Source organism: Ovis aries, chromosome 2 (assembly GCF_016772045.2).
Source record: "Ovis aries strain OAR_USU_Benz2616 breed Rambouillet chromosome 2, ARS-UI_Ramb_v3.0, whole genome shotgun sequence".
Lineage (NCBI taxonomy): Eukaryota > Metazoa > Chordata > Mammalia > Artiodactyla > Bovidae > Ovis > Ovis aries.
In genome coordinates this window covers 235,048,776-235,070,460 of record NC_056055.1, presented here as the reverse complement: position 1 = coordinate 235,070,460, position 21,685 = coordinate 235,048,776, and the positions used below count along the sequence as shown (strand labels likewise).

Here is a 21,685-nt window from a genome sequence, read left to right as displayed (position 1 = left end):
CCCCGACTAAAATGAGTGCCTCAATAAAAGGAAAAATTCTGTACAGATCTCTTCCATTTGACGCTGCTAAACTTAAGTACAATAATGTCACATGTACTTATACAGTAATTGTGGGCACGCCTAAGTCCCTCCCTCTTTCCTAAACCAAATTCCCCAGATCCTAGAAATCCAGCCCTTCTGCCCTCCGGAGGCGCCTTTCCCAACGTAAAGTACAATTTAAAATTTAAGCTCCTGACTAAATAATGATTCCGTAGCCAACTGCTCGGGGATCTGGGCACCCCAGCGCCTCTGGAGCGTGCAGCGGGGTGTAGGGAAGGGCAGGGGGAGTGGGCGAAGCTGCTGGTTGGTGCCTGAAATCTGTGCGTTGCCCCTTTAATTGTGTCCCCAGCCCTCGGGCGTTTCTGTCCAACGCCCACGTCAGCAAATACCTTTTGTTTCTCTCACGTTGGGGCTACTTGTTTTGGGGCGCAAAGGAACGGCTTCGAAAGGGGGAATTTCCCCCGCCGAGAACCGGGAATCTTCCCCCCAGCCCGCGCGCGCGACCCGCCGTTGCGCCGCGGCCCGCGGTAAGTGGCTGCGCGCCGCGCGGGCGGAGGGCGGGCGGGGCGTCGGGGCAGCCTCGCACGGGCCCGCAAGCCTCGCTGCGGGCGGAGGCGCGGGCGAAGGCGCCGCGGGCTTTGCTCCCCGGGCGGTGGCGGCGGGATACGGCCCGGGCGCTGCGCCCCCAGACGTCCCCGGGCTGGGAGAGCGGCGGGAGGCGCAGAGGCGAGCGGGCGCCATTTGCAGCCCCGGGCGCAGCGGCGGTGGCGCGCCGGTCTGAGGGGCTGGAGACGGTCACAAAGGAGGCGCGGCCGGGCGGCCGGCGCCGAGAACCTGGCCTCGCTGCGGTGGCCGGCGAGGAGAGGCGGGCGGCGGCGGCGGGGCGCACCGGTTCCCGGACTGCGCGGCCGCCGCGCCCGCCCTGCCGCCCGGCCCTGTCCGCCTGCGCGCCCGGGAGGGGCTGCGGGACAATGGCCGCGCCGTCGCCGCCCGCGCCCGCCCGACCGCCCCCGCCGAGCGCCGCGCCCGCCTGGCCGCCCGGCCCGGCCCGGCCGTGGCGCGGGGAAAGGCGGGAAGGCGCGCGGAGCCTCCTGGCGGCGGTGGCGGGAAGGCGGCGCGGGGCCGGTGCCGGGCGTGTCTGGAGCCGTCGGGCGCCGCAGACTCCCGGAGGGTCGGCGGCCGGCGGGGCTCGGGCTGCGCGGCCAGTGATGGGTGGCCCGCCGGATGGGGCGGCCGAGGTCTGGGGCTTGTCACTTGCGGCCAGGAGTCCGAGTTTCTCCGTACATCTTCCATCCTTTGGTTTTATATCGTGACGCGACAGATCCGGGCTTAGAACCCAAGCAGACTTACTATACCTAACTAATATTGTGCTGTAATTACTGTTTTATGACGGACTCACACATACGCACCTTCTGCCCATGTAGACGGCATCTTTTGTAAGTTAATAGCGGTTTGGCACCTTCGCCTTCAAATGCGCTTATTTATTATTGATTGTGCCAGTAGCCAGGTTCTGTATCTTTCAAAGGCGGTTCCCCCCCGCCCCCGGCTTTCGTTTTTCTTTTAAAATTGAAATATAGTAGACATATAACCTTATGTTAGGCTTAGTACAAAATGCGTTTGCAAGCGGTAGATTCTCACCTATTGGGCTTTTAAACTACGCACATCAGTATTACTTCTGTTCTTAATAAGCCTCTATATTTGAAGAACTTTAGTAAATGGAGTGCTTTCGCCTATATGAATTATTTCACTTATTTTCGCATAAAACAACCATCTAGTCAGGCCGGTGGTTTTTCCACTTTCTAGGTGAGGAAACGCATTAAGCATTTAAACGTTAAGCCAGGAGGTGAACAGTGGCAGGCTTCCAGCGCCCTTGCCTCCTGTTCTTGCTCTTCATTTCCTCCTAAAGTCACCTCCATATTCTTTAAGTAAGCAAGTCATATCATTCCCATGCTCTAAAGCCCTTAACCGATCTTATCAGAAACAAGTCTAAAATCCTCAGCAGAATAAACCTTAGGCTCAAAACTTCCTCTCTAATCTTCCCCGAGTCTCAGATAAGGCTTGAATTTGTGGGACCCCTGGAGCAAGAGCCCTTCACTGAAGGGCTGTCAGGCAGAGTATAACCAGGAATCAGATACCTTTATTCCTGGTAGTGCCCCTGGCCACACAAATGGTAAATGGGAAGTGAGAATCTAACCTGCCACCCCCGGCCAAATGGGCATGTTTGGGTTAGGCTGTGAAATATTAGACCGGGGCATCCTGAGTACCTTGGCTTCTTTCAAGTCCTGAATTCCCCATGAAAGAGAGCAGCCTGCCAGAACTTATCTTGTGGCCTTGAAATCACCAGCTCTGCTGTTGATGATGATTTGAGCCCCCAAACTTTGTAAGATAGGGTAATACTTGATTCATCCTGTATCATTTAAATCTTATTTTCTAGATAAAATGGAATTTATGTCTAATAGGCTTAACCTTTTCAGTGACCTATCTGTTTATAATAAAGAATTTGGTGCGAGTGTTTTGATCCCCTTGAGGAAAGTTCCTGTCACTTTTTTGCTTAGAGTTGGTCAGTGGCTCCTCATCTTCAGTGGGTCCCCGTCTTACTCAGACCAAAAGCCCAAGGCCCTAAAGAGTCTACCAAGTCCACAGGAACTGGTCCCACGATGTCCTGTGAATGTCGCTCAGTTGTGTCCGACTCTTTGCAACCCCATGGACTATACAGTCCTTGAAATTTTCCAGGCCAGAATACTGGAGTGGGTAGCCTTTCCCTTCTCCAGGGGATCTTCCCAACCCAGGGACTGAACGCAGGTCTCCCGCATTACAGGGAGATTCTGTACCAGCTGAGCCACAAGGTGAGCCCCGGGATGTCCTACTGCCCCACAATCTATTGTTCCTTTCTGACTCCGTCTTTCCTTACTCTCCCCAGCCCTCCATTTTCTACATTTCTTTTAGCTCCCCGACTCGGGATCCAACCCATACCCCTTACATTGGGAGCACTGAGTCTTAACCACAGGAGTGCCCGGGAAGTCCTCCCCAGCTCTTGATGTTTCTCCAACCTCCTTGCCTGCTTCTCTTCAGAGCCTTTGCGTTTGTTGTTCCATCTGCCTGGAACACCCTTCCTCCAGATATCTGAATAACTCTCTTACCATCTTTGGACTTTACTTTAAATGCCATCGTCTCACTGACTTTCCTCAACTATGGTTTTTATTTTTTTAACATTTTTATATGTAATTCTGATTCCAATTGTTTAATTCTAATTTACAGGGTTAATAGATATGTATCCATACAATTACCCCGCCAGTTTGCTGAAGTTTCTCATGGCCCAGGGATTTATCCTGAGGAGACTGAACTTTGTATTTGTGACCTTTGTGTTGGTGATACATTACATTCTTAATTAATAGCTATGTACCTTTAAAAGGGGGCTTCCCTGGTGTTTCAGTGGTAAAGAACACACCTGCCAATGCCAGAGACACAGGAGATGCAGGTTCGATTCCTGGAGGAGGAAATGGCATCCCACTCCAGTATTCTTATCAATGTTCCACGGACAGAGGAGCCTGGCAGCCACAGTCTGTGGGGTCACAAAGAGTCAGACATGACTGAGCATACACATGCCTTTAGAAAGATGGTCTTAACCGGTCCACAACCGTAGTAAGAGTTATATTTGTTACCTAAATCTTTTCCTTTAGTTGTGGAAATGCATGTCTTTTCCTTCTATTCCAAAGACTTTTTAACTTCTCTTCAGTTCAGTCACTCAGTCGTGTCCGACTCTTTGCGGCCCCATGAATCACAGCACACCAGGCTTCCCTGTCCATTACCAACTCCCGGAGTTCACCCAAACTCTTGTCTACCGAGTCGGTGATGCCATCCAACCATCTCATCCTCTGTCGTCCCCTTCTCTTCCTGCCTCTGATCCCTCCCAGCGTCAGAGTCTTTTCCAATGAGTCAACTCTTCGCATGAAGTGGCCAGAGTATTGGAGTTTCAGCTTTAGCATCAGTCCATCCAAAGAACACCCAGGACTGATCTCCTTTAGAATGGACTGGTTGGATCTCCTTGCAGTCCAAGGGACTCTCAAGAATCTTCTCCAACACCACAGTTCAAAAGTATCAATTCTTTTTAACTTAACGTTTCCTAAAATATGTATATTGCCTTTTATATCCACCTTTAAAGATCTTGAACTTGGTGGGAATCATTAATTCTTTAGTATTCTTAGGACTGTTATAAATTAAACTCTTACAGATATTTAAAATGTTTCAAATTTAATTTTTGTGTATTTATTTTTGGCCACGCTGGGTCTTTCTTGCTGTGTGCGAGTTTTCTGTAATTGTGGCAAGCGGGGACTACTCTCTAGTTGTATGTGAAATCTCCCCGGGCCAGAGACTGAACCCATGTTCCCTGCATTGGCAGGCGGATTCCCAGCCACTGGACCACTCTGAAGTCCTCAATTGAATTTTGACTGTCTGCATGAACTAGTATAACTAGCTGTTTCAACTTATAAGGTCAATCTGCTGGAAAGAAAATTTGAAACGTATTACCCATTTCCATGACTTAATCACATACTTGGAGAATAACCTAAACCTTTCCTGCTGACTCAAGAATACAGTTATGGCTCTTTCCCTCCGAGAAGGCTGCAGAGGCAGACTATACAGCCATGGCCGAGATAAAGGCTCAAGACCTTCGTGGCAAGAAGAATGAGGAGCTGCTGAGAAAGTTGGAAGACCTGAAGGTGGAGCTATCCCAGCTGCTTGTGGCGAAAGTGACAGGCAGTGAGCCTTCCAAACTCTCCAAGATTCTCATTTGCAAATCCATCGCCAGGGTACTCACCGTCATTAACCAGACTCAGAAAGAGAACTTCAGGAAATCTGTAAGGGCAAGAAGCCTCTGATCTGCGACCCAAGAAAACGCGAGCCATGCACCGAGCATGAACAAAACCTGAAGACCAAGAAGCAGCGGTGGAAAGAATGGCTGTTCCCACTCTGGGAATATGTGGTCAAGGCCTGAGCATCCAGGCATCAAAAAAACAAGCAAACTGGCAAAAAAAGAAAAAGTACAATTATAAGCGCAAGTTACGTTAACGCTTTGTAGGTGTAAATATTAGTATATCGAGTTGTAACTACCCCAATTTATAGGACAGTTCCTATTTTCTTGGAAAAATTCCTGTATATCACTTCTGTTTTTCAGTCTCTATGCCTTAATTTAGTTCCTCACCATTTCTTACTTTGACAACTTCATTAAGCCTTTAAATTAATCTCCCTGGCCCTGCCTCTCCCACTATTTCTCCATGCTGTTCTGGGTTTTTTTCTCAGGGTATACAAACTGGCTCATCATAACAATAATACCTAATAATTATTGAGCCCTAACTGCATGCTGAGCCAGTAGGATATTAAAAAGCAAAGATATCACTTTGCTGACAAATGTCCATCTAGTCGAAGCTATGGTTCTTCCAGTAGTCATGTATGGATGTGAGAGCTGGACCGTAAAGAAGACAGAGCACCAAAGAATTGATGCTTTTGAACTGTCATGCTGAAGAAGACTTGAGAGTCCCCTGGACAGCAAGGAGATCAAACTAGTCAATCTTAAAGGAAATCAACCCTGAATACAATATCCATTGCAAGGGCTGATGCTGAAGCTTAAGCTCCAATACTTTGGCCACCTGATGTGAAAAGCCGACTCATTGGAAAAGACCTTGATGCTGGGAAAGATTGAAGGCAGGAGAAGAGGGTGACAGAGGATGGGATGGTCGGATGGCATCATTGATTCAATTGTCATGAACTTGGGCAAATTCCGGGAGATGGCAAGGGACAGGGAATCCTGGTGTCCTGCAGTCCATGGGGTCGCAAAGAGTCAGGCACGACTTGGCGACTGAACAACGACAAATGGCATACTAGGCTTTCCAGGTGGCACTAATGGTAAAGAAATAATGCCTCTCCTGCCAGTTCAGGAGAGGCAAGAGACACTGGTTCCATCCCTGGGTTGGAAAGATCCCCTGGAGAAGGAAATAGCAACCCACTCCAGTATTCTTGCCTGGGAAATCCCATGGACAGGGTAGCCTGATCCATGGAGTTTCAAAGAGTTGGGTGGACGTGAATGAGCACACACACCCACCTGCTTGCTAGGCCTTTTGCATACATTATGTCCAGAAAAAAAGTGCAGGACTTAAAAGAGTGCTGGTTTGGGGTCAGTCAGCCTGAATTCCAGTCTCTGTTCACTTGCTTCATGTACAGTCTTGGAGAAGATTTTGTTTTTATTCCTCTGTGTCTCTCTTTCTTGATCTACACCATGTGAATCCCAGTAGCACTTATTTCATGAGGCTGTTGTGAGGACTGAAATAAGATAATGGGTGTAAAATGCTTACTACTGTGCTTAGTAAACCTTCAAATATTAGCGATTTACTTTTATGAAGATATAACTCATATAGCATAAAATTCACCTTTTAAAGTGTACAATACAGTGTTTTTTAGTGTATTCACAAAATTATGCAGCCATCACTACTCTCTAATTATAGAAACACTTTACTACATAAAGAAAGCCCATATCCATTAATAGCCCCTGACAGCACTAACCTACTCTCTGTCTCTCACCTGCCCATGCTGGATATTTCATATAAATGAAATCATAAAATATATGGTGTTTTGTGACTGGCTTCTTTCGTTTAGCTTGAGGTTTTTAAGTTTCATCCATGTGGTAGCAAATAGGAAATCAGTTTTTCATTCCTTTTTAATGGCTGAATAACTTTCTATTGTATGGATCTACCACATTTTGTTTGTCCATTTCCCAAATGCTGATGGACATTGAGTTGTTTCCACCCTTTCACTGTTATGAATAATGCTGCTATAAACATTTGTATACAAATTTCTACAGGCATATATAGTTTCATTTCTCTTAAACATAAACCTAGGAGTGGAATTGCAGAGTCTTGTGGTAACTCTATGTTTAATCATTTAGGAGCTACCAGGCTGTTTTCCAAAATGGGTGTACCATTTTACATTCCAACCAGCAGTACGTGAAGGTTCTGATTTCTACACATCCTGGCCAACACTTGTTATTTTCCTGTGTGTGTGTGTTTATAGTAGCCTAATGGGTGTGAAGTCATATCTCACTATGACTTTTACTTGCATTTCCTTAATGACTCCTGATGCTAAACATATCTTCACATGCTCATTGTTGTTTGTCTTTATTTCTTATTGCTGTTAATCTTATTTATCTTAGCTATTATCTTACTTAATCCTCTCAACAGACTTCCTTAGCGCCTCTTAGCAGTCAGTATCTCCATTTTACAAAAAAGGAAACTGGTGCTTAGGGTTAAGTAACTTGACTAAGTCACATAGCTAGTCATTGGTAGACCTATAACCATGTCACCCTTCTTAAAATCCTTCAAAAGTGTCCAGACCCACAGAAGTGGAGGGGTTTCAGGAGCTGACACCTACATACTGTTCTCTGTTCATCTCCCACTGTCCCTTCACAGGCCCTGAGTCTCTAGCCATAGCAAACTTTTTTGAAGAGGTCATGCTTCTTAATACTTGCTATGCCTTTGCCCTTGGGGCTTCTGTCTAGAATGTCCTTTGTCCTCTTCTCCATTATGAACTTTTATTCATCCTTCAAGACTCGACTGTTACTGCCTTTTGGAAGCTTTTGTGGACTTGCTTCTCAGGTGGCACTAGTGGTAAAGAATTCTCCTGCCAATGCAGGAGACTTAAGAGACAAGGGTTCAATCCCTGGATCAGGAAGATCTCCTGGAGAAGGGCATCGCAACCCACTCCAGTATTCTTGCCTGGGGAATCCCATGGACGGAGGAGCCTGGCAGGCTACAGTCCATACAGTTGCAAAGAGTTGGACGTGACTGAGGCGACTTGGCATGCACACATGTGGACACTGCCAGGCAAAGTCATTTGCTTCCTTGGTTTTATAGTTTCCTTCTCCTAGGAGTACTTTCTTTCTCTTTCTCTCCCTCTGCTGATGGACATTGAGGTGTTGTAGAGCACTGATCTTTGACGTGTCATCCGGTTTGTATTCCCAGGGCCAGGGATCACCTGGCATTGAGCAGGTGCTCAATAGATATTGAATGAATACATTTCACATTTCAGAATATCTGTTCTCATGAAAATAAAAGATTTTTTCTTAAAAAAAAAGGGAAAGAGAGACTTGCCTGGTGGTCCAGTGGCTAAAACTGCACATTCAATGCAAGGGACCCAAGTTCCATCCCTGCCCAGGGCACTAGATCCCACATGCCACAACTAAGAGTTTTCATGCCCAAACTTAAAGATCCCAAGCGTTGCAGCTAAGACCTGACACAACCAAAAAATCATATATTTTTTTAAAAAAGAACAAAATATATATGACAGTGAAAGTCGCTCAGTCATGTCTGACTCTGCAGGCCCCATGGACTATACAGTCCTTGGGATTCTCCAGAATACTGGAGTGGGTAGCTGTTTCCTTCTCCAGGGGATCTTCCCAACCCAAGGATTGAAACAGGGTCTCCTGCATTGCAGGTGGATTCTTTACCAACCACACTATCAGGGAAGCCCAAAAATATATATAGCTGTATGATTTTCAGAACAGTGTAAAAGTAGTTATTGTATCAAAGCATGAAGTTTCTTTCTTTCCATTGTTTTTCTAACCCTTCAGTAAATCTTCACTGCTCTGAGTCTTGGACTTTCTGCAGCATCTGAACTGTCGAGGGTACAGCAAACACTTTTGTATTGGCTTCAGGGCACTCTCTCCCACTGGTTGTTGGATAAGGTGAAACACAGGGTTCTTACAATTTCAGCATATTGTGGGGGGAGCTTTATTCCAAAATCTTTTTTTATCATCAGAATACACTTTTTTTTTTTTTTAACACAGAATTCACTTCTGCACACCAAACCAGGCCATAATTTTATCTAAGACCTTCTTAATAAGCACATTAGAATAGCATTCTAAGCCTAAACTTAGAACTTTAAATTTAAAAAATTTTAAACTTCCAGTTTTCAAATCTTACAGAATACTGATCTCATTCTCATGAAGTCTCCTCTCTGGTAACATTTTTAAAACAATCTAAGTTTTAAATAAGTGTCTAAGTGTCTGATAATGGACGAATGGATAAATAAAATGTGGTTTATATATAATAGGATAATATTCGGTCATGACTAAAAAGAAATCCTGTCATGTGTGACAGCATGGATGGACCCAAAAGATAATATGCTAAGTGAATTAAGCTAGGTGGAGAAAGACAGATACTGCATGTTATCACTTATATGTGAAATCTGAAAAGTCCAACTCATAGAAACAGAGTAGAAAAGTAGCCGGGGACTGGAGGGTGGGGAAAATAGGGTGAGATTGTGAAAAAGGCACAAAATTTTCAGCTATAAGATGAATAAGCTCTGAGGATCTAATGTATACCATAGATACTATAGTTGATAACACTGTATTGTATAATGAAAATTTGCTAAGGGAGCAGAAATTAAATGTTCTTACCAAAAAAAGAAAGAAAAGGTAAAGATGGCACAGTGGTCAAGAATCTGCCTGCCAGTGCAGGAGATGCAAGAGACACAGGTTCTATCCCTGGGTCGGGAAGATCCCCTGAAGGAGGAAATGGCAATCCACTCCAATATTCTTGCCTGGAAAATCCCATGAACAGAGGAGCCAGGTGGGCTGCAGTTCATAGGGTCACAAAGAGTCAGACACAACTCAGCAAATCAGCACGCATTAATTAACTAGGTAGGAGGAATCCTTTCACAATGTATGTGTATATCAAATACCATAATGTACACTTTAATATCTTACATTTTTATTTGTCAGTTCTATCTTAATGAAGCTGAAAAAAAAAATCTGAATAACGCACACCCTGGTTTATCAGTTCAGTTCAGTAGCTCACTTGTGTCTGACTCTGTGAAACCCCATGGACCCCAACACGCCAGGCTTCCCTATCCATCATCAACTCCCGGAGTTTACTCAAACTCATGTCCATTGAGTCGGTGATGCCATCCAACCATCTCATCCTCTGTTGTCCGCTTCTCCCACCTTCAATCTTTCCCAGCATCAGGGTCTTTTCAAATGAGTTAGCTCTTCACAAGCAGGTGGTTAAAGTACTGGAGTTTCAGCTTCAACATCAGTTCTTCCAATGAACACTCAGGACTGATCTCCTTTAGGATGGACTGGTTGGATCTCCTTGCAGTCCAAGGGACTCTCAAGAGTCTTCTCTAACACCACAGTTCAAAAGCATCAATTCTTCTGCACTCAACTTTCTTTATAGTCCAACTCTCACATCCATACATGACTACTGGAAAACCATAGCTTTGACTAGACAGACCTTTGTTGACAAAGTAATGTCTCTGCTTTTTAATATGCTGTCTACGTTGGTCATAACTTTGCTTCCAAGGAGTAAGCATCTTTTAATTCATGGCTGCAGTCACCATCTGCAGTGATTTTGGAGCCCCAAAAGATAAAGTCAGAGCATAATTAATGAGGTAGTATTTGTAATGGGAAAATGGCAAAAATTGTTACTAGAAAATTACTCTTCCTTAGGGTGAGACCCTCAAAAACTAGTTAGAGTAACTAATTAGTTGGCTAGTTTGCTATCCTCAGGTACACTGTGGTTCTGAAATCGTCACTCTCTCTGGGTATACATATATGATGAAACCAGTCAGATCTTTTCTGTGACCACTTGTGTGTAAGTTAAAATCCTTGAGGTCACAATAAAATGTATGGTAATTCTAAAATTAAAAATTCTAAATGTTTACATTTTCTACTCAAAGCAGTGTTTTAAAGTGGTCTGCATAACTAGTAGTATTATTACTGTGATAATAGCTAACATCTCTCGGGCTTTTTCTAAGACTGCTGCTGCTAAGTCGCTTCAGTCGTGTCTGACTCTGTGCGACCCCATAGGTGGCAGCCCACCAGGCTCCCCCGTCCCTGGGATTCTCCAGGCAAGAACACTGGAGTGGGTTGCCACCTCCTTCTCCAAGGCATGAAAGTGAAAAGTGAAAGTGAAGTCGCTCAGTTGTGTCCGACTCTGAGTGACCCCATGGACTGCAGCCTACCAGGCTTCTCTGTCTATGGGATTTTCCAGGCAAGAGTACTGGAGTGGGTTGCCATTGCCTTCTCCGCTTCTAAGACAAGTCACTATTATAAGCACTTTCAGTTCAGTTTAGTTCAGTCGCTCAGTCGTGTCCAACTCTTTGCGACCCCATGGACTGCAGCATGCCAGGCTTCCCTGTCCATCACCAACTCCCAGAGCTTACTCAGACTCATGTCCATAGAGCTGGCAATGCCATCCAACCATTTCATCCTCTGTTGTCCCCTTCTCCTGCCTTCAATCTTTCCCAGCATCAGGGTCTTTTCCAATGAGTCAGTTCTTTGCATCAGATGGTCAAAGTATTGGAGTTTCAGCTTCAGCATCAGCCCTTCCAATGAATATTCAGGACTGATTTCCTTTAGGCTTGACTGTTTTGATCTCCTTGCAGTCCACGGGACTCTTCAAAAGCATCAACTTTTTGGTACTCAGCTTTATAGTCCAACTCTCACATCCATACATGACTACTGGAAAAACCAGTACTTTACTTAGATTATGTTTTCATTTACTATGTCCCATAACTGGAAGATATTATTGCTAGTCCCATTTTGCAGATGAAGAAACTAAGGTACAGGGATGTTAACATCCCAGGAAGGTTAATGTATGGCAGAGCCAGAATTTGCACCGTGGCAGTCTGATTCCAGAGCATATATCATCAAGCACGCTGCTCAGTACTGCAGTTCACAGACAGACCAATCACCCTTCTGCTTATGTATTGAGGCAACTGATGTGCTAATATGTCATCTGGGCCTAGTTGCAGGAAAGAGAAACCACTCTAGCATTTTAGTCTGTTTGCAGAATCACTGGAAGGGCTGGGAGGCGTGGGCCTTCAGAAATTATTTCCAGCACCAGACTACCTATCAGGCCCTCCAGGAGACGGTCTCAGGAGGCCACCCCAGCCACATCTGAGTTCCAGATGACATTGCTTGCTGCAGTTCAAGGGTCAGGAAATTGCTATTCTGAAACTGCCCCTCAACACCCACCAACTAGAGACAGCTATCTCCACCAAACTTGTCTCTTGATAGTTGTGAGGTTCGGGATGCTGGAACACTGCAGAAAAACCCAATGTTTCCATAAATGTGCTTGCCAGGATTAACAGCCAGAAGAGCAGAAAGATGGCTCCCGCCCCATTTCTGCCTTCCAAATCTCACGAAACAGCTGACAGATAGACCTCCTTTCACATGGGGAAGCATAACCGTAGAGGAGTCTGGGAAATGGGCATTTTAATTTTCCACAAGGAAGTTAGAAAGGATGCTGGGGGTTAATACACAAATCTACTCAGATAATTTTCTGCCAGGGTAGAATTTGGTGGTTATCACTAAAGATGACATTTCATCAGTGTATATAAACTGTTTCTGGTATAGACTAAGTTCAAAAGTCAATTCTCTTTAAAAAACCCCAGAATTAACTTTACTTGCCTCTGTACAGACCCAGTACAGTGGACAGTGCTAGTTCGTTTTCTTAAATAATATTGTTGAAATAGTTAAAGCTAAATAGTTATAGCTATTAAAGCTATCAAAGTGAATACCCTTTACTGAGTGCCCTTTTTACTCACTGGGGCTAAGAGTGGATGAGATTTTAGGGTTGGGAGGAGTTGTTCTCCAAAGTTATTAGGCTTCCCTGGTGGCTCAGTTCTTAAAGAATCCTCCTGCCAATTCAGGGAGCAGAGGTTCGAGCCCTAGTCCAGGAAGATCCAACGTGCCACAAAGCAACTAAGCCTGTGCGCCACAACTGTTGAACCTGTGCTCTCGAACCTGGGAGCCACAGCTACTGAAACCTGCGCACTGCAGAGCTCATTCTCCACAAGAGAAGCCACTGCAAGGAGAGTAGCCTCCGCTTGCTGCAACTAGAAAAGAGCCCATGCAGCAACAAGGACTCAGCACAGCCAAAAATATAGAAAAAAAAGCAGGTTATGTATTTTGTTCCCCCAACTACAGAGTCCTAGTTTACCTCTGAATTAGACCCTGCTGTTTTAATGATGGGTATTTCTTAAAATCCTTTTCATAGCCAATTCTATTCTTTGCTGTACTTCAAATGTAAACACAACCCATCTCCACAGGTTTGCTGCTTCCCAGCTCCCTCACCTTTTGCTCTCAGCTTGTTTTTTGTCCCTTTATTAAAAAAAAAAAATTTAAGTCTCCCATTCTTCCCAGCTGTAGAGACTGTGGGAATGTTTTTTTACATAAACTTTGCCAGTCATAAGAGGAAATCACATTGCACTTTATGGAATACTCAGATCATCTTGGCTCTTTTCTCTTTTGGTTGCTGCTCAAAATTTTTTGTTGTTGTTAACTTCCAGGTCAGTGTTTTGAATGCTTTAATTTGCCAGAATTCAGACCTCCTCATGAGTGGGTAACTAATGTGTTTATTTTATTAACTAAAGTATATTTGAGCAGTTATCTTTTGTCTGGTGGTGTTTTCAGGATGCTTATTTAAAAGTTATTTCATTCCATTTTCTTCTTTATAATTGCTTATATTTTAAACTTTTTCTAAAAGTATATAATGCTTTTATTTTATTTTTTAATTTAATGAATTTATTTAGTTTTGACTGTGCTGGGTCTTCATTGCTGTGCAGGGGCTATTCTCGTTGCAGTGTGCAGGCTTCTCATCGCAGTGGTGTCTCTTGTGGCGGAGCACAGCTTCTAGGGAGCGTGGGCTTCAGCAGTTGCAGCACTAAGGCTCAGCAGTTGTGGCGCACGAACTTAGTTGCTTTGTGGCACGTGGGATCTTCCTGGACCAGGGATCAAACGTGTGTCCCCTGCATTGACAAGTGGATTCTTTACCTCTGAGCCACCAGGGAAGCCCTATAATACCTTTTTAAAATTAGAAATAACCTGTATTATTTTTAAAATGATTTCACTAATTTAGTCAAAATTATTTAGATGGGAATTCCTAGCTTAATTGATTGATTTAAAAAGCATTTAATTCATTTTCCCACTGCCTATGAATGTAAAGCCTTAACAGTCTCTACATTAACAAAACTTCATCGGTGAGCAAAATAGTTGAACAGATTTTTTTTGTTTTTGGTAATGAAAAAGGTTTGGATTAGAGCAGAAACGCATGGGCTCAGTTACTCTATGGCATGTCAGATCTTCCCATACCAGGGATTGAACAGGTGTCCCATGCATTGCAAGGTGGACTCTTCACCAGTGGACCATCAGGGAAGCACAAGAATTAAATTTGCAGCTGCTTCTGCAAATTGAACACTGGTTCAGTCTGGCAAACAAATGAAAGATCTGGGTGACTGTAATATGCCAAAACCTTTGACTCTGTGGATCACAATAAACTGTGGAAAATTCTGAAAGAGATGGGACTACCAGACCACCTGACCTGCCTCTTGAGAAACCTATATGCAGGTCAGGAAGCAACAGTTAGAACTGGACATGGAAAACAGACTGGTTCCAAATAGGAAAAGGAGTATGTCAAGGCTGTATATTGTCACCTTGCTTATTTAACTTTTGTGCAGAGTACATCATGAGAAACACTGGGCTGGAAGAAGCACAAGCTGGAATCAAGATTGCCGGGAGAAATATCAATAACCTCAGATATGCAGATGACACCAACCTTATGGCAGAAAGTGAAGAGGAACTCAGAAGCCTCTTGATAAAAGTGAAAGAGGAGAGGGAAAAAGTTGGCTTAAAGCTCAACATTCAGAAAACGAAGATCATGGTATCTGGTTCCATCATTTCATTGCAAATAGATGGGGAAACAGTGGAAACAGTGTCAGACTTTATTTTTGGGGGTCTCCAAAATCACTGCAGGTGGTGATTGCAGCCATGAAATTGAAAGACCCTTACTCCTTGGAAGGAAAGTTATGACCAACTTAGAGAGCATATTAAAAAGCAGAGACATTACTTTGCCAACAAAGGTCCGTCTAGTCAAGGCTATGGTTTTTCCAGTGGTCATGTATGGATGTGAGAGTTGGACTGTGAAGAAAGCTGAGTGTTGAAGAATTGATGCTTTTGAACTGTGGTGTTGGAGAAGACTCTTGAGAGTCCCTTGGACTGCAAGGAGATCCAACCAGTCCATTCTAAAGGAGATCAGTCCTGGGTGTTCATTGGAAGGACTGATGCTAAAGCTGAAACTCCAATACTTTGGCCACCTCATGCGAAGAGTTGACTCATTGGAAAAGACTGATGCTGGGAGGGATTGAGGGCAGGAGGAGAAGGGGACGACAAAGGATGAGATGGCTGGATGGCATCACCGACTCTATGGACATGAATTTGAGTGAACTCCAGGAGTTGGTGATGGACAGGGAGGCCTGGCGTGCTGCAATTCATGGGGTTGCAAAGAGTCGGACACGACTGAGCTACTGAACTGAACTGAATGGGACTTTGTGAACATATGTAGTAGGACTTTTTCCTCCACTTCCCTGTTAACCATAGAGTTTTAAAGAAATGTTTAATTTTGTAAGTTGAATCTTTAAAGCTATTCTGTTTGGTTTTCTTGCAAATCATATTGATGTCATTTGTAGGAAAAGGGTAATAGAACATATGTTGCTGTCTTGGTATTTCATCTGTTGGCCAGCCTTTGAACAGCTGTTGTCTTTAAAAGTTTATTTTGTTCTTAAAGTTGAAAAGTATGTTTGCTTTCAGTCTGCCATAATATATTTTAATTTTGGAAATCTTTATTACAGACTTTAATATTAAGAGGTTCAGGATTCCCATTAACTAATATTCTGTGCTAGATCTGTTTTTACATGCTAAAAAAATGATACTTGATAAATGCTCCTATATAATTTATTTCCATAAATATTTATGTACCTTAGCAGTTGTTTCTGTCTCTTATTACAAATGTTTATTATAAATAGCTCTTTTCTCTCTCTACAGGACAATCCTTCATATACAGACTGTGTCACTTGGACTCTTCTATTTTTATTCTATTCAGCCAGCTTAGCAGGGTTTCAAGAACAGTATTTATAAATTTCCAGGTATGAAAAATTTTAATTGCTGATATTATACCCAACTGAAATATATAGATAAAAAGTTTTTCAATTATAGATTTTATATATCAGAGTATGGGTTTATTGCTTGAAAATTCACTATATAAAACATTCAGCATTCTGATCTTGGTCAGGTCTCCCTACTCACTTATGGCTAAATGTTCAATTCATTGCCCATCTTGTATATATATATCTCTACCATTCTGCCTTTAAAAAAATTTTATTTATTTATTTATTTGGCTGTGTTGAGTCTTAGTTGTGGCATGTTGATTCTCTAGTTGTGGCCCATGTGCTCCAGAGTTCACAGGCTCAGTAGTTGCAGTTAATGTGGGATCTTAGTTCCCCAGTCAGGGATCAAATCGAAGTCCCCTGCATTGCAATGTGGACTCTTAACCGCTGGACTGCCAGGGGAGTCCCTCTTCCATTTGGCTTTAATCAAAGACTCATATTACATAAGAGCTAGAGATTATCTAGACCAATCCCCTCAATTTTCAGAGAAGGAAATGAAACCTAGAAAGGTGAAGTTGCTTGTCCCTGCACGTGTAGCTAATTTAGTGGCGGAACTCGTGGCAGAACTCTGATCTCCCAGCTCTCCCAAGGAAGCACTGAAGGACGATAGCTCATCAGTTACATCCTGCAGCTTTGAAGTCACTTTCTGAATTAATATCCTCCCCACTTTTTTTTCATCTAGGCTTCACTGCAACTTTTGGGATTTTAGTTCCCTGACCAGGGATTGAACCCCCAGCCCTCAGCAGTGAAAGCTTTGAGTCCTAACCACTGGACCACCAGCGAATTCCCTGGGTTACTCTTTTCTGTAAAATGGAGCTAACAATACTGTCTACCTTCTAGGTTGCTGTGTCAGGATTCAGGAGATAGAGCACATTGCTACTGTTATTATTGCTGTGGTCCTTTCATTTCTCAATGTGTAGACCCCTTCACTGCTTCTTAAAGCTCCTCACCCTTGGTGTACCTGTCACATGCTCTCCTGATTCTTCTTATATTTCTCTGTCTGTAACTCTGCCTTCTCTTTCCCATTCTGCTCCACAGTCAGGGCAGTCCTCCAGCTTCTCCCCATAGATCTCTCCCACATCACCACCTTCAAGTCTGACGTCCTCTCTGAACTTCAGACTAGGATTTCCAGTAGCCCTCTGGTCATAGCTAACTGATTTCCCACTCACATCAGACACCATGTACTTAAAACCTAAGTCATTGCTTTTTCCCTAACTTGGCTTTCTTCCTTCTGGCTTTCTAATATCTGTTAGTGATACTGCTAAACACCAAATCACTGAGTTCTCTTTCTTTCTCTCTAGCCTTCCACAGCCAATTACAAATCATGGTACACTTTGGTACAATTAGGCAAGTCGAATAAGAGTTATAAGAGCTCTGGAGACTGCAGTGGGGCTCTCTGAACATATGCAGTAGAATTTTTCAATCCGCCATCAAGACCCATGGATTTATATCCCATTCAGGTCATTTGTATCTTTCCCTTCCTTGCCATTCCTGCCATCATCACTGTGTTCAGACCAGTAAGCAGATTGACAATTGCAATAGTATAGCTGTTTGTTCACCGAGCACTCGCTTGGTTTGTTCTCTCTTTCTTCCAAGAAATATAACTTCCTGACGTTTCATAATGGAATGTGAGCTTGTCATTTGTTCATCTGGCACATGAATCTTGACATAAGTAGACACAGAATATTATTACCCTGTGAGCTCCCAAGATATCTTACTCATGAATTATAACCTAGATATGGATAAATGTGAGACTGATAGTTAACATTTCACCCACTTGTTTGACACACTTAAAAAATTTCTTAATATATATTCATATGATTCCAAACTCAGAATGTTAAAAAAGTATACCATATAACGTCTCCCCTCCATCTTTGCCTCTATGTCCCAGATCCCAGCTTGCCTCCAGTTAGCAATCACCATCCTGGTTTTCCAGAGTTTCCACTTTTTTCCCTTATATTTTGTGTGTGTGTTCCTTGCTTTTTAAAAAGACTTAGCTATGTGTATCATGTGTCATATTTGTATCTTAGCCGTCTTTCCATATGGCTTTCCTCCCCTGCTGATGGGCATTTTTCTAGTCTTTTGCTGTTGCAGACAGTGCTGCAGTGGATAACTATGTGCACGTGTCACCTCGATCATGCACCAGTATGCCAGTGCTAGGGCTCAGTCGCTCAGTCGTGCCTGACTCTTTGTGACTCCGTGGACGGTGGCCCGCCAGGTTCCTCTGTCCATGAGATTTCCCAGGCAAGAATACTGGACTGGATTGCCATTTCTTCTTCCAGCGAATCTTCCTGATCCAGGGATTAAACCAGTATCTCTTGCGTCTCCTGCATTGGCAGGCAAATTCCTTACCACTTTGCCACCTGGGAAGCCCCGTGTACTAGTATGTCTGTAGGATAAATTCCCAGGAGTTAAGTTGCTTGGTCAGAGAATATATGCATTCATTGTTTTGAGAACTGTTGCCAAATTGCCTTCCATGGAATGACACCAATTTATATTCCTACCAGTCAAGATTGAAAGTGCTTACTTTCCCACAGCCATCAGTATTATCAAATGTTTGGATTTTGTTGCTCATTTGAGAGAGGAAAAATGAAACATCAGTATAGTTTTAATTTGCATTTATAGTTTTATGACTGAGGTTGAACATCCCTTCATATGATATTTGTATTTCATTTTCTGTGAACTATTCTTTGTCTTATTTTTTCTTAGGTTATCATTCTTTTCTAGCAAATTTCTTAGAAGCTTCGTGTATATTATGGAGATTGCCATTTCTCTAATAGGTGTTTTTGCCATGTTGTCATCTGTCTTTTGCCTTTTTGTGGTATGTTTTGTCATACAGAATTTTGTTTTATCTTTATGTCGTCACGTGTATCAGTCATTTATGGCTTTTGTATTTTGAGTCATGGTTATAAAGGCCTTTCCCAATTTGAGTTTATAAACCTTCTATATATTTTCTTAGCACTTTTATGGACTTATTTTCACACCTAAGTCTTTGATCCATATGGCATTTATTGTGGTATGAGATGGGGGTGTAAATCCAGCTTATTTTTTTTTCCAGAAGGCGAAAAATTGTCCCAATGCCACTTAGTAAATTGCTCATCTTTTTAACGCAGGTTCATCATATATTAAATTCCCACATATATTGGGATGCTTTTCTGGATTTCCTAGTATACTCCACTGGTCTGTCTTTGTCTTTATCATCAGCATCACAGTTTTAATTATTGGTGAAGTATATAATATAACTGAATGTCTGTTGGTGCTAATTCCTTCTCTTTGTTCTTTTTCAAAATTTAACTGGCTGTTGTATATTTACTTTTCCATAAAACTTTAGCATCAAGTTGTATTGATCTTAAAATGACCTCCTGTTATTTTTATTATGATCATGTTATATTATAAAATGACTTAGGAAGAATTGATATCTTAATAATATGTTGAACGTTCCTATTCAAAGAGTTTGATTTTCTGCAGTCTTCTCTTGTGTCCTTAAGTTTTTTTCATGAGCCTTATGCATTTCTTGTTAAATTTATTCCTCCGTATTTTGTATTTTTAATGCTGTTGAAAATAGGAGTCCTTTATTTCATTATATTTCTTACCTGGTATGTTTTTTTTGCACATATATATATATAAAAGTTAATGAGTTAATGATTTCTAATATGAACTTCATAATCTCCTGCCCCCTGTTAATACTCTTTTTGTTTGTGGTAATTTTGCAGTTGATTCCCTATCGTTTTCCAGGTATACAGTCATATCCACAACAGTGGTAATTTCACCTCCTACTTTCTACTTTTCCTTTCTCTAGTTTCTTTCTCAAGCCTTATTGCATTGGCTAATGTCTCCAAAACGATGTTAAATAGTATGTAGTGGGAATAGATGGCATCATCCTTGTTCTGTTGCTGACTTTACTGGGTAACTTCTATCAAATGCTAGGTTTGGGGCTAAAATAGATATATTTTTATCAGGATCAAACTTTTAATAGATTATAGACCAGACTCTGTGCCATAAAATGGAGATTAAAAAAATAAAATGAATGTGACTATACCTGCCTTCAAAGAGTTTATAGGAAAAGATAAGTACAAAAATTAGTGTGAAAGGTGTCACAGTAAAGTTATGTATAGTTTGCAATGGGGACACACACAAAAGGTGATAACTAATCAGCTTGAACCCCATGTCAAGAGAAAATCCTAAAGAACAGTGTACTCCAAACGTGTTGGCTTAGTTTGCCTTTGAAATGTTTTCATTGAATTAATTATAGAATGTCCTTAACTTTGAAGTCAGGATATAGGGAAAGTCATATAAATAACCTTTGTTATTCCTGCCCTGCAAATAGGTTCATTATTAACCATTTTTCTAGATTCTATATATATACATTAATATACAATATTTTTTTTTCTTTTTGACTTCACTCAGTATAACAGGCTCTAAGTTAATCCACCTCACTAGCACTGACTCAAATTTGTTCCTTTTTATGGCTGAGTCGGAGAAGGCAATGGCAACCCACTCCAGTACTCTTGCCTGGAAACTCCCATGGACGGAGGAGCCTGGTGGGCTGCAGTCCATGGGGTCGCTAAGAGTCGGATATGACTGAGCGACTTCACTTTCACTTTTCACTTTCCTGCATTGGAGAAGGAAATGGCAACCCACTCCAGTGTTCTTGCCTGGAGAATCCCAAGGATGGAGGAGCCTGGTAGGCTACCGTCCATGGGGTCGCACAGAGTCTGACACAACTGAAGCAACTTAGCAACAGTAGCAGCAGCAGCATGGCTGAGTAATATTCCATTGTATGTGTGCAGGGCAGTAATAGAGAGATATAGATACTGCAGGGGATGGAAAGGGTGGGACAAATTGAGAGGGTAACATTGAAACATATACATTACCATATGTAACATAGCAGGAAGTTGCTGTATAACACAGGGAGCTCATGACAACCTAGAAGGGTGGAATGAGGAGAGGGGTGGAAGGGAGGTTGGAGAGGGAGGGGATATATGTATACTTATGGCTGATTCACATTGTTGTACAGCAGAAACCAACTCAACATTATAAAGCAATTATCTTCCAATCAAAAGTAAATTTTTTAAAAAAGAACCTTGTTATTTCAATAAGGAGATTAGTGAAGATATTTATTGAATGTCTCAAACATTAAATCAAGGCTGGGCTTCCCTGGTGGTAAAGGATCCATCTGCAATGCAGGAGACCCAGGTTCAATCCTTGGGTGGGGAAGATCCTCTGGAGAAGGAAATAGCTACCCACTCTAGTATTCTTGCCTGGAAAATCCCATGGGCAGAGGAGCCTGGCTGGCTACAGTCCATGGGTTGCAAAGAGTCAGACACAAATGAGCGAGTAAATCACCACCACCATACACATAGACATGGTCTCTCCTCATGTGATTATTTCCAAGCAGGCAAATAAAATGCATTCCAGCAATTGCCATGGCATACATGTATACAGTGCAATGGGTCCTGGAAGAAATAGCAATTAGTATGAACCCAGGAAAGTCAAGGAAAGCTTCCCAAGTGATGCTGTGTTTGAGCTGACTCTGAAGGAAGAGTAAGAGCTTCTTAGACTGAGAAGCGTGGTTTTAATTGTAGCATAGGAACAATATATAAAAAGCTTGGCAGCGTGAAGGGTATAATGTACCTGGGAATGGCATAGATCT

The 21,685-nt window shown here is 42.8% G+C and overlaps 1 protein-coding gene and 1 pseudogene across 2 annotated transcripts in view; both read left to right on the top strand.

Moving 5' to 3' along the window:
• Positions 1-419: 419 nt before the first annotated feature.
• LOC101113130 (large ribosomal subunit protein uL29-like) lies at positions 420-9,501 on the top strand (annotated as a pseudogene).
• ZBTB8A (zinc finger and BTB domain containing 8A) overlaps positions 420-21,685 on the top strand; it is a 62,402-nt gene continuing 41,136 nt past the window's right edge. The window contains exons 1-2 of one of the 2 annotated variants that reach the window (XM_027965343.2): positions 420-566; positions 15,911-16,011. The gene's annotated coding sequence lies outside the window, so the exon portion shown is untranslated. The remainder of the gene's footprint in view (positions 567-15,910; positions 16,012-21,685) is intronic. The other variant, XM_060410547.1, reaches the window with a different exon arrangement.